This window comes from Hemiscyllium ocellatum, chromosome 1 (assembly GCF_020745735.1).
Source record: "Hemiscyllium ocellatum isolate sHemOce1 chromosome 1, sHemOce1.pat.X.cur, whole genome shotgun sequence".
Lineage (NCBI taxonomy): Eukaryota > Metazoa > Chordata > Chondrichthyes > Orectolobiformes > Hemiscylliidae > Hemiscyllium > Hemiscyllium ocellatum.
The window spans coordinates 39,525,173-39,539,258 of NC_083401.1; the positions used below are offsets into that span (position 1 = coordinate 39,525,173).

Below are 14,086 nucleotides of genomic sequence, written 5' to 3' on the forward strand. Positions count from 1 at the left end.
ATATGTTTGGATGCAAGTTACATCACATTCCCCCCTTGTATTAACAACATCAGCATCTAACGTTTTGGTGTGTCTTTCAAAACAGACATTAGAGTTAAATATTTATGGTCACAGCAATTCTTGATCATGATTTGTGAATTATTTCTTGATAAAATTACATAATAGCTCTTCAGAATTAATTTAATCACATATATCAAACTATAAAAATTAGTTCCTCTTCGCAACAAATTAAACCCAATATGAAAACATTGACTTCTTACAAAATAACAGCTAAAATCTGAATTCAGGGAAAGATTACACATTTGGTCTTTTTCACTGTTTTCAATGAACTTTTTCCAGTTACCATTGCAATGTAAATTATCAGTTCTGAATGAACACGTGGCAAAGAAGGATATGTGGGTGGCATTGGGCTTACTGCAAATGTCAGCTTTCACTGACAAAGGAAGAAACAGCATTGCTGTCATAGGGTGTGCAAGCAACTACTAATTCTGGATACTTATTCTAACTGTGGCATTGCTATTTGCCCTAGTTAATATATTCATACCAATATGAAACAAGAACAAATCATATTTGAGTTTTAATTTAGCAACGTTTTGATATTCTTATTATTTCAAAATTGTTTCCACTTAGAGTCATATAGCATGGAGACAGGCCCTTTGGCCCAAAGTGGTCCATGCTGACCAAAATGTACATCCACACTAACCCAATTTCCCTGCACTTGGCCCATATCTTTTTAATTCTTTTCTATCCATGTATTTGTCCAAATGCTTTTTAAATGTTGTTAATGTACCTGCCTCAACTCCATATGCAAACCTCCCTGTGTAAAAATGTTGGCCCTCAGATTCCCCTTTTATTCTTGCCCCCCTAACCTTAAACCTCTAGTCCTTGATTCCCTAGCGCTGGGAAAAAAATTGAGTGCATTCACCCTATGCATGCCTCTCATAATCTTATACACCTCTATAAGGTGCCCCCTCAGTCTCCTACGCTCTAAAGATAGAAGTCCTAGCTTGTCCAACCTCTCCCTGTAACTCAGACCATTGAGTCCAGGCAACATTCTTATCACTTTCTTCTGCGCTCTTCCCAGTCTAACAACATCCTGCCGGTAGCAAGATGACCAAAACTGAACACAGTACTCCAAATGTGGTCTCACCAACATCCTGTACAACTGCAACATTACTTCCCAACTTCTATACTCAATGCACTAACTATTGAAGGCCAGTGTGCCAAAGCTTTTTTCACTGCCCTGTCTACCTGTGTCTCCACTTTCAGAGAACTGTGAACCTTAATTCCAAGGTCTCTCTGTTCCACTACTCATTAAGGCCCTACCATTCACCACGAACCTCCTACCTTGATTTGACTTTCCAAAATACAAGACCTCATGTTTATATATATTAAACTCCATTTGCTATTTTTCGGCCCACTTGCCCAGCTGATGAACGTCCTGCTGCAATTTCTGATAACCTTCCTCTCTGTCCACAATACCGCCTATTTTAGTGTCATCAGCAAACTTGCTAATCATGCCTTCTACATTCTCATCCAAATCATTGATATAGATAACAAATAATAATGTGACCAGCACCGACCCCTAAGGCACTCCATTAGACACCGGCCTCCAGTCCAACAAGCATCCTTCAATTATTACCTTCTGCTTCCTACCATCAAGCCAATTTTGTATCCAATTTGCCAGGTCTCCCTGGATTCCATGCAATCTAAGCTTCCAAGCATGTGGAACCTTACCAAAGGCCTTACTGAAATCCATACAGACTGCATCTACTGCCTGTCCTCGTCAACCTTCCTGGTCACTTCATCAAAGAACTCTAATAAATTTGTGAGGCATGATCTCCCACTCACAAAGCCATGCTGACTATTCCTCACTAAACCTTGTCTTTCCAAATGCATGGATATGTTATCCTTCAGAATCTTCTCAAGTAACTTACCCACCACAGATGTTAGACTTACTGGTCTATAGTTCTCAGCTTTTATTTGTAGTCCTTCTTGAAAAGGGCAGAACGTTCATTACCCTCCAATCTTCTGGGATCTCACCTGTGGGTAACAATGATGCAAAAATATCAGGCAGAGCCCCCACAATTTCTTTTCTAGCCTCTGGCAGTATTCTTGGATATATCTGGTCAGGACCAGGAGATTTATCCATCTTCATAAGTTCTAATGCATCCAACACCTCCTCCACTGTGATATGTACTGTTCCCAAGATATCACCATTAACTTCCCCAAGTTCTCAAGCCTTCATGTCTTTCTCAATGGTAATCACAGGATAAATATTCATTCAGGACCTCGCCCATTTGCTGTGGTTCTACACATACATGTCCACTTTGGTCCTTGAGGGGCCTTATTCTCTCTCTCTCTCTCTCTAGTTATTCTTTTCCCTTTAATACACTTAAAGAACCTCTTTGGATTCACCCTAATCTTCTCAGCAAAGGCTCTCTCATGTCACCTTTTTACCCTCACCATTTCCTTCTTCAGTAAACTCCTTATTCCCTGTATACCTCCAAGGATTCTTTTGATCTAAACTGTCTGTCCTGAGCCATGCCTCCTCATTTTTTCCATGCATTGCCATGCTACCTTCCAGTTCTCCAGCCCCTCACCCATGGCTGTAGATTACACAAAAATCTCTGCTATGAGCATCGCAATTTATTCCCTAACTTCCCATAATGTCATGGGATACTCTTGATCAGGTCCCAGAGATATATAAATCTTTAGTTTAAGACCTACAGCACTACCTTTTCCATAATGTGGAATGTTTTCAAGACTTCAATATTTAATTCCCTGAGTTTCGTTGTCTCACTTTCTTTCTCAAAAGACGACCTCATAGACTGATGCAAAATATTCATTTACAATCTCCTTGATTTTTAAGGGTCCCTATTCTCTCCCTAGTTACTCTTTTGCTCTTAACATACTTGTAGAATCATTTTGGAATATCCTTAACTTATCTGCCAAGGCTATCTCATATCCCCTTTTGCCTTCCTGATTTCCCTCTGAAGAATGTCCCTTTACCCCTTATACTTTAAGAGATTGACATGATCCCTATTGTCTACACGTAATATCCTTCTTATTCTTGATACGAGCCTCAATCTTTCTTAATCCATTGTTCCCTCCTCTTTCCAGCCTTAGCCTTTACTCTAACAGAAAATAATCCCTCTGAACTATCATTATCTCACTTTTGAAAGCTGCCCACTTCCCAACTGTCCTTTTACTCATGAACAGACTACTTTAAACTACATTTGAAGGTTCCTGTCTCATATCATCAAAATTTGCCTTACTTGAATTTAGAACCTTAATTTTTATACAAGGCCTATTCTTTTCCATAACTATTTTAAAACGAAGAGATTAATGAACACTGGTTCCACTAACACTTCAGTCACTTATTCTGCCTTCTTTCTCAAGGGAAGTTTAAGTTTTCCTTCTCCAGTAGGTATGGCTACAGATTGATAAAGACAATTTTCTTGAAAGCATCTCACAAATTCATCATCATTCAAGCCCTTGACAGAGTGGTAGTCCCAGACTGTGTTTGGAATGTTTCAAATCCCTTACTATTACAACCCTATTATTCTTGCATTTTTCTGAGATCTCTCTAAATACTTGTTCCTGAATTTCTCTCTGATTATTAGGGGGGCCTATGTACAATCCCATTAAAGGTGGTCACCCTTTTCTTTTTTCTGAGTTCCACCCAAATAGCTTCACTGTCTACTTCATAACGATGCTGACATGCTGCTCACTGCTCTAACTCAGGATATAGTGCAGAGTTTTGGGCGATCTCAAAGGGACTAGGTAAGAGAAAGGTAAGAAACTATTGGAATAGTCAAGTCTATGGAAAACATTGCCATGGACAACAAATTTAGCAAGTTCATGCAGTGCTTGTGATGTGGAAATCGATGCAATATCTTATAATGATGTCATCAGGAGAACATTTTAGATAAGAATTAGCTGAAGCTCAGAAAAAGAGACTCCAGAGAATCACTAAATTTAAAGGCCTTGACAAATTAATCCACATATGCGTGCAATGGACCATAAAACGATGCTTAATTAAGTAAATGAATTTTTCTCAAATGTCTATTTAGAATCCAATCAGATAGTGTGTAGGTTGACATATGGTTCAGTTGGCAAACACACTATATTGTGGAATCAACATAAGAAATGAACAAGTTGCTCTGATAATTCAAGAGCTGTCTATTTTTGCATTTCAGATAAAGAAAAAGAATCATGCAAATGCTGTACTGCTGCTGTAGGAAACTGCACAAATGTCAGCAATTACTTCTTCTGTTTTTGCGCACTGTGCAATCTTAGAGCTGTGTTAAATGTTGGTAATGTCTAGCATATGATAAAAAAAAGCATACAAATGTGAAAATACTTCCTGTCTGAAAATATCCTATTAAAAACTTAGGAAGGTTAAAAAAAAGGCAGAATAACAATTATGTAAATTTGAATAGCACTTTTCATGTAAAGAAATGCATAAAGCATATTTTAAAACTATATAAAATTTATAAAACAAACCAGTTTGGATGTTCCCAATGACCAGGGAGTCCAGAAGCAGGGGTCACAGTTGAAAAATATGGGGTAAGAATTTAGAACTGAGTTGGGGAGAAGTTTCTGCACGCAGGGAGCAGTAAGACTGTGGTATTCTCTGTCACAGAAAACAGTTGCAGTCAAAATGTTGAATGATTTCAAGGACAAGTTAAATTTAGTTCTTAGGTTAAAGGGACCAAAGGGTATAGGGAGAAAGTTGAGATGGAGAACTGAGTTAGATGACCAGTTATGATCATACTGAATGGCAGAGCAGGTTCAAAGGATGAATAGGATACTTCTACGTTTTTATGATTTGGAGTTGCCGGTGTTGAACTGGGGTGGACAAAGTTAAAAATCACACAACACCTGCTTGTAGTCCAACAGGTTTATGTGGAGGCACTAGCTTTCAAAGCGCTGCTTCTTCATTAGGTAGTTGTGGAGCAGAATCATACGACAAAGAATTTATAGCAACAGGATTGCAGTGTCATTGGAATGTACTATTAAACAAATTTAGCTTGAGTCTTTCATCTTTTAGAATGATCATATTAGTTTTGGTTCCTTCATATGTAAATCCCAGAACTTTATAAAAAGTTTTACATTCTCAAGATAGCTTTAACAATAAATGCCATCTCAGCTCAGATAATGCATTGAAGGTGGAAAGTTAAAGTCTGTCTGTGTCCCAATGTTAGGTCAGACGGATTCTATTTCTAAAGTGGGATTTACGGAAGTTTACTTGGACTTTTGCAGTTTTGAGCAAAATAAAAAGTTCACGCTGCAAGTTCACCCTACAATTCACATGTTTTTGTGGGTTAAGCAAAATTACGAAAACATCGTTCAGATCTTAAGAAGAGCCTTAAAGAAGGCTAATGAGGTGAAGAAGTGTAGGAAGGGAATTCCATACCTTGTCACTTAAGCAACTGAACACATTATTACCACTGCGCAGCAATTTTGGCATCATGAGATGTCAAAAGTAGAAGACTACAATATTTCAAAGATGGTATGGAGGGGGAGAAATCCAAGATGGTGACATCCTGTTAGAATCATATATGCTGGGCTCTATGCCACAACATTGATAGGACAGAGTGAGAATTCATCCCATGCATGTTACTGGGAGTAAAAACACAGTAAAAGTACTAAAGTGAAAAATTTGCTTACCTTTGTTTTTACTGCAGGAGAATGCCAAAGAAAGGAGGAAGCTCGCCCAGAGTCGGGGCCATGGCCCAGCCACTGAAGCAGCGGTCTTGCTTACTCACCAGACCCTGGTTAAGGAGCTTGCCAAATCTTGAGAGGTCCTGGGGAAGCAGATTGAAGAAAGAAAATCTAGGAGAAACAGACTCCAGTATCTGCTATGCTGCAAGACATGGGGAAAAGGACTGATCAACTTGAGCGCTGGGCAGCAGGGGTAGAGGCAGAGACTGACTCCTCCAAGAGCCAGATTGAAGCCATGGAAACACAAATCCATGGTTTGTTGGATGATCTCAAAAACAGGGGCAGAAGAAACAAACTGCATATTGTTGGCATACCAGAAGGGGCAGAAGGTAAGTAACCAGTGGGGTTCTTTGAGAAGTGGTTCCCCCAATTCCTTAGTTTGGAGTCTGAAAAGGGAAGGATCAAGATTGAGAGAGCCCACTGGGTATGGACCAGTGCCCCCTTCCTGTTTTGGTAAGGTTCCATCATTATGAAGACAAACAGAAAGTCATGGAAGCTTCCAGGACAAAGGGAAGGGATCCAAGGGCATTGGTGTGTGGGGACTCCAGGGTAATGTTCTTTCAAGACTTTTCAGCAGCGGTGATCCAGAAATGGAAGTTCTATGATGAGAAGAGATTGAGAGCGCTTGGGATCCAGTTAATTATAATGGATCTATACATTTATTTGACTTGCCAGAGAAAATGAGGAACCTTGTGGACACACTGACTTAAATTGTACAATTGAATAGGCATAGAGGACAGAGCTGTGTGGGTTTGTTCTTCCTTAGAGAAGACTTGGTGGAATCACCTTTCTGTTAGTAATAAGTTGCATTAAATTGTACTTGGGATGGATAATGTATTTGCCTTTAATCTTGAAGCTAAGTTATACCAAGGGATGGATGACATATTTATCTCTAACTTGCTTGTTTTTAGTATTAATCTTGTTTTTGGACTTGTTTTTCCTATCGGGTTGCCAGTCTGTGTGGCGTGACCCTAGCTGGTAAGGGGTAAGGGGGTGGTTGGGATGGTTAGTAGAGTTGTGGGATGTGTAGGTGCCCCCTCTGAATAGGAGGGTAAATTCCTCTAGTCAGTGCCTTTGACGATTTTTTGATTTTCAGTTTTTGGTGTATATAGCTTCTGTAACTTTTGTAGATTTGTTGGCTGTAGTTATTTCAGTTTATGTAGTTTTTGTGTTTTGTGGATTTTCTTGCACTGAAGCTCAATGATCTATAATTCAAGTTCTCCCTCTCTGGAGTCTAAATGGTGCTGTGGAAGGTTATGGTGAAGGATGTGTTCAAGTGGTGCACCTGGAACATTAAGGGGAGCCACTCATCAGTCAAGAAGGTATATTCCAGTCTTAAAAGGGAGAGGGTGGTGGATGTTGCCTTATTGCAAGAAACACACCTAGATGCTGCAGAGTATTTGAAACTGCAACAGAATGGGTAGATTGAGTTTATTTCTCATCTTTCAATATGAGGAGTAGAAGGGTGGCCATTCCTGTTAGAAAGAATCTCCCGTTTAAGTTGTTAGAGTGTATTAAAGACACACATGGGAGATTTTAATCCTTAAAGCTTTGATAAATAGGGAAGAATATGGGATCTTAAATATTTACTGTCCCCCAGCCCACCCCTTAAGTTCTTGACAGACGCACTTTCTGGACTTGTTAACCTTGCATCTCAGCATATTATCATAGGATCTATTAGACAATTAAAATCCAACCCCCCACCCCCTCCACTACAGTGGACAGATTATCCAAAGCCTCCCAGATATCTTCTTCATGACCTAAGCAATTAAGGGACTTGTTTGTTGAACTGGGATTCGTAGATGTTTGGAGGTACCTTCACTCGACTGGCTGAGATTTCACAGTCTTCTCAAATCCACACAAATGCCACAATAGGATTGATCTTTTTTGGATCCCCACAGCACATTTGGACTCGGTGGTGTCATATACAATTGGCAATAACACTATTTCTGATCACGCCCCAGTGTATTTAATGGTCGAGAGTAAGGATACGATGGTAGGTTCAAAGCATTGGCGACTGTATCCCTTCATCCTTAAGGATAGCAAGTTTACTGAATTATTTTTTATTGAATTCAGGGCTTTTGTGGACATTACTTCAGGCTCAGCCAAGAATACATCCATTCTCTGGGAAACTGCTAAAGCCTATGCTGGGGGTTAGTTATTTCCTATTCTGCCAGTAAGAAACAGCAGAAAGGTCTCGAGCAAGCATTGCTGCTCACATGTCTGAAAGCAGCTGAAAGGCAAACTTTGACAGGTCTCTACTGGCTAACCTTCAGAGGATCACAGAACTTCAGTCTACTCTGAACTCCAGTGTTTACATGAACAGCCAAGAGGGAGCTTACACGTGCAAACCAAAGGCTGTTTCAGCATGGGGATAAGCCGGGCAAGTACTTAGCGTACCTTGCCAGTAAAAGGAGTGCCTCCAAAGCCATTACCTTGATAAGGGAGGATACTGGAAATTTAACCCATGATTATAAAAATATTAATGCAGTATTTTGGAAATTTTACTCTGAACTATACCAGTCTGAAGGTTGCAGAGGATGGGCAGGTTAGGATGGAGCGTTTTTTAAAGAATTTGGACCTTCCGGGAGTGACCCCTGAACAAGAGTCTCTCCTTAATGCCCGTTGTCAGAGCAAGAGGTGCAGGAGGCTGTGAGGCAGCTCCAGAATGGAAAGGGGCCTGGTCATGACGGGATCCTCAGTGAGTTTGAGAAGGAATTTACAAATATACTGGCAGGTTGGATGCTTAGCACGCTTAATGACTCACACTGTCATGGCCTCCTCCCATCATCTCTAAGAGAGACGAACATCTCATTCATCCTTAAAAAAGGGAAAGTTCTGGAAGATTGGGCCTCCTATAAGTGAATTTCACTCCTGACTGTCCTATCTAAGACTTTGGCACTAAGGCTAGAAACTGCGCACTCTCCATCAATAAGGATGACCAGACTGGGTTTATAAAAGGTCGCAGATTGTCAAATAACGGCGGGAAGTTACTTAATGTGATCCAAGAATGTCAACAGCGATTGGTACAGGAATTAGTGATCTCTTTAGATGTGGAAAAGGCAATTGACCATGTTAAGTGGCCATACCTTTTTAATATTTTAAAGCGATTTGGCTTGGGCGAGGCCTTCATCAGATGGGTAGAGATTTTGTATAGTGACCCTCTTGTCACAGTCCTCACAAATGGTGTGCGGCCAAGCAATTTCAATATTCGTAGGGGCATTCAACAAGGCTGTCCCTTATCATATTGCTTTTTACATTGGTGATTGAATTGCTGGCAGAGGCAATACATAGGGACCCCAATATGTCTGCTCCAGAAGTGGGGACAAAGTCACATAAGATTGCATTGTATTAGGAATAGAGCCAGGAGAGTGGAAGATAGCAAATGTTGTTCTCTTGTTCAAGAAGGGAAGTAGAGACAACCTTGGAAATTATAGACATGTGACCCTTACTTTGGTTGTGGGTAAAGTGTTGGAAAGGATTATAAGAGGTAGGATTTATAATCATCTAGAAAGGAATAACTTGATTAGGGATAGTCAACATGGTTTTGTGAAGGGTAGGTCATGCCTCATAACCCTTATTGAGCTCTTTGAGAAGGTGACCACACAAGTAGATGAGGGTAAAGCAGTTGAGGTGATGTATATGGATTTCAGTAAGGCATTTGATAAGGTTCCTCATAGTAGGCCATTGCACAAAATACGGAGACATGGGATTGAGGGTGACTTAGTGTTTTGGATCAGAAATTGGCTAGCTGAAAGACAGAGGGTGATGGTTGATAGGAAATATTCATCCTGGAGTTCAGTTACTAGTGGGATACTGCCCGGATCGGTTTTTGGTCCACTGTTGTTTGTAATTTTTATAAATGACCTGGATGAGGGCATAGAAAGATGGGTTAGTAAATTTGTGGATGACACTAAGGTCAGTAGAGTTGTGGATAGTGACAAAGGATGTTGTAGGTTACAGAATGACATAGACAAGCTGCACAGCTGGGCTGAGAGGTGGCAAATGGAGTTTAATGCAAAAAAGTGTGAGGTGATTCATTGGGAAGGAATAACAGGAATGCAGAGTACTGGGCTCATGGTAAGATTTTTGGTGATGTAGATGAGCGGAAAGATCTGTGTGTCCAGGTACATAGATCCTTGAAAGTTGCCACCCAGATTGATAGGATTGTTATGAAGGCAAATGGTGTGTTAGCTTTTATTGCTAAAGGGATTGTGTTTCAGAACCATGAGATCATGCTGCAGCTGTACAAAACTCTGGTGTGGCCACATTTGGAGCATTGCGTACAGTTCTGGTCACCGCATTATAGGAAGGATATGGAAGCTTTTGAAAGGGATTAGAGGAGATTTACTAGGATGTTGCCCAGTATGGAGGGAAGGTCTTACGAGGAAAGGCTCAGGGACTTGAGGCTGTTTTCATTACAGAGACGAAGGTTGAGAGGTGCATTAATTGAGACATTTTCGATAATCAGAGGATTAGATAGGTTGGATAGTGAGAGTCTTTTTCCTCAGATGGTGATGGCTAGCATGACGGGACATAGCTTTAAATTGAGGGGCGATAGATATAGGATAGATGTCAGAAGTAGTTTCTTTACTCAGAGAGTAGTAGGGGCATGGAATGCACTGCCTGCAACAACAGTAGACTTGCCAACTTTAAGGGCATTTAAATGGTCTTTGGATAGGCATATGGATGAGAATGGAATAGACTAGGCTGGATGGGCTTCAGATTGGTTCCACAGATTAGTGCAACATCGAGGACCGAAGGGCCTGTACCGCATTGTAATGTTCTAAGTTCTATGTATGCGGATGACGTTCTTGTCTTATCAAACCCAACAGTTTCAGTGCAGTTTCCGAACCAATGCATTAATTTGTTTGGTGACTTTTCAGGTTATAAGATCAACTTTGCAAAATCAGAGGCCATATCCATAGGATCATGCATTCTCGGGAGACCACCTGTGGGCGAATCTTAATTTCCTTTTAGATGGTATCAGGATGGCTTTCTCTACTTAGGTATATTTATTACTCCTCTCTTTGATTGGCTATTTAAAACCAACTTTGCCCATTTATTCGACAAAATCAAGCAGGATCTTCACAGATGGGTTGCGCTTCTGAGTATAAAGGAAGTAGGCGTATACTTAAGAGGGAAATCAGGAGGGCAAAAAGGGGACATGAGATAGCTTTGACAAATAGAATTAAGGAGAATCCAAAGAGTTTTTACAAATATATTAAGGACAAAAGGGTAACTGGGGGGAGAATAAGATCCCTCAAAGATCAGCAAGGCGGCCTTTGTGTGGAGCCACAGAAAATGGGAGAGATACTAAATGAATATTTTGCATCAGTATTTACTGTAGCAAAGGATATGGAAGAAATAGAGTGTAGGGAAATAGATGGTGACATCTCACAAAAAGTCCATATTACAGAGGAGGAAGTGCTGGATGTCTTGAAACACATAAAAGTGGATAAATCCCCAGGACCTCATCAGGTGTACCGAGAACTCTGTGGGAAGCTAGGCAAGTGATTGCTGAGCCTCTTGCTGAGATATTTATATCGTCGATAGTCACAGGTGAGGTGCCGGATGACTGGAGGTTGGCTAACATGGTGCCACTGTTTAAGAAGGGTGGTTAGGACAAACCAGGGAATTACAGACCAGTGAGCCTGACCTCAGTGGTGGGGAGGTTGTTGGAGGGAATCCTAAGGGACAGGATGTACATGTATTTGGAAAGACAAGAACTGATTAGGGGTAGTCAACATGGTTTTGTGCATGGGAAATCACGCCTCACAAACTTGATTGAGTTTTTTGAAGAAGTAACAAAGAGGATTGATGACGGCAGAGTGGTAGATGTGATCTATATGGACTTCAGGAAGGCATTCGACAAATATCCCTCAGGAGACTGATTAGCAAGGTTAGATCTCACGGAATACAAGAAGAACTAGCCATTTGGATACAGAACTGGCTGAAAGCTAGAAGACAGAGGGTGGTGGTGCAGGGTTGTTTTTCAGACTGGAGGCCTGTGACCAGTGGAGTGCCATAAGGATCGGTGCTGGATGCGAGCATAAGAGGTACAGTTAGTAAGTTTGCAGATGACACCAAAATTGGAGATATAGTGGATAGCGAAGAGGGTTACCTCAGATTACAACAGGATCTTGACCAGATGGGCCAATAGACTGATAAGCGGCAGATGGAGTTTAATTCAGATAAATGCGATGTGCTGCATTCTGGGAAAGCAAATCTTACCAGGACTTACACACTTCATGGTAAGGTCCTAGGGAGTGTTGCTGAACAAGGAGACCTTGGAGCGTGGGTTCATAGCTCCTTGAAAATGGAGTCGCAGGTAGATAGGATAGTGAAGGCGGCATTTGGTATGCTTTCCTTTATTGGTCAGAGTATTGATTACAGGAGTCGGGATGTCATGTTGCGGGTGTACAGGACATTGGTTAGGTCACTGTTGGGAGTATTGCGTGCAATCTGGTCTCCTTCCTATCGGAAAGATGTTGTGAAATTTGAAAGGGTTCAGAAAAGATTTACAAGGATGTTGCCAGGGTTTGAGGATTTGAGCTATAGGGAGAGGCTGAACAGGCTGGGCTGTTTTCCCTGGAGTGTTGCAGGCTGCGGGGTGACTTTATAGAGGTTTACAAAATTATGAGGGGCATGGATAGGGTAAATAGGCAAAGTCTTTTCCTTGGGGTCAGGGAGTCCAGAACCAGAAGGCATAGATTTAGGGTGAGAGGGGAAGGATATAAAAAAGACGTAAAGGGCAACGTTTTCACACAGAGGGTGGCACATGTATGGAATGAGCTGCCAGAGGAAGTGATGGTGGCTGGTAAAATTGCAATATTTAAGAGGCATTTGGATGGGTATATGAATAGGAAGGGTTTGGAGGGATATGGGCCAGGTGCTGGCAGGTGGGACTAGATTGGGTTGGGATATCTGGTCAGCATGGACTGGTTGGACCAAACAGTCTGTTTCCATGCTGCACATCTCTATGACTCTTGGTTAGGTCGGATAGCCCTGATTCAAATGAACGTTCTGCCCCGTCTGCTGTATCCTATGCAAATGCTCCCTTTGCTTTTTACTGAGTAAACATTTTGAAGACTGAATGGCTGGTCCAGTTCTTTTATCTGGTATCGCAAGCAACCCTAATCAAATTGACTAAATTCAGTTCCCTGACAGGCTGGGGAGGAGTAGGCCTCCCAGATATCCAAAACTATCAATTAAGCTCATTGTTATCTTGCGTGAATGACTAGGCCCGGGGTAGGGGGGGACCCTCACTCCCTTTGGTTGGACAACAAAGCATCTCAGGCAAAGTGCCCCCTTACGAGCCTGCTTTCTTGGACAAAATTAGGACACTTAACCATTGAGCTATAGCAATATTCCTTATTAATACTGTCAAGGTGCGGAAGGCAAATGTGTGAGAGTGAGGGCAATATTGCCACAACATCATTCTTTATACCTATAGTTGGTGTGCCAGGTTTTCAACCAGGGATGATGGACTCAGGGTTTAAATTATGGGCAGCTAGGGATGTGTCTTGCCTGTGATTTATTCGAAGGGATATACTGATGTCTTTTGACCAGTTGGCTTGGAAATATGAGTTGCCAGTAGGACCTCTTTCATTTTTTTTTCAAATTGAAAATTTCATACAAGAAGAGACCACACTTCTAATTGATTCTTCTCAATCCAACCTGAAGAAGAAGATGCTGAGTGCTGAGAATACACTTTCTGTTAGCAATATTTATGACCTATTGGGAGAGGGTCCCTCGGACGATTGCAAACGGACTGTAAGGTATGGAAGAGTGAGATGGATGTTGAGATTTCTTCTCGAGTATGGAAGGATATCTGGGAAAATGCAAGAATGATCTTGAATTGCAACAGAACCCATGCTCTGCAATAGAAGATTCTTCACAGGGTCCATTTGGCTCCAGCCAGCCTTACAAAATTTAAAGGGGGAGCATCTCCAATGTGTCCTAAATGCAAAGTGAATATGGGCACACTCACTAATTGACTTTGGTCCTGCCACAGGGTGCAGGTATACTGGAGCGCTGTGGTCGGCGAAATAGAGAATGACTTGGAGATGGAGGTGGAGATGGACCCGGTATCTCTTCATTAATTCACTTCCATTGGATGCACACACACAAAAAAAAAGGCTTTTCAGTATCCTCACTTTTTGTACAAGAAAGAAAATTATTAAGGGGGGGGGGGTGCCTGAAACCACTCCCCCCCTCCCCTTCCCCTCCCCCCCCCCCCCCCCCCCTCCCCTTCCCCTTCCCCCCCCTCCCCTTCCCCTTCCCCCCCCCCCCCCCCAGTTGCCCCTGGAGCTGTAAGGCTGGTGTAAACAAGTCATGGAACACATCCCCTTAG

At 41.6% G+C, this 14,086-nt stretch overlaps 1 protein-coding gene across 5 annotated transcripts in view; it reads right to left on the reverse strand.

Annotated features, from left to right (window-relative positions):
• LOC132830170 (zinc finger and BTB domain-containing protein 7C) overlaps positions 1-14,086 on the reverse strand; it is a 243,471-nt gene that overhangs the window by 151,859 nt on the left and 77,526 nt on the right. For 3 of the 5 annotated variants that reach the window (XM_060847809.1, XM_060847898.1, XM_060848405.1), the window contains exon 2: positions 1,960-2,043. The exons of 1 other annotated variant lie outside the window; for it this stretch is intronic. The gene's annotated coding sequence lies outside the window, so the exon portion shown is untranslated. Of the gene's footprint in view, positions 1-1,959; positions 2,044-5,676; positions 5,814-14,086 lie in introns of all 5 variants that reach the window. One more of the 5 variants, XM_060848243.1, reaches the window with a different exon arrangement.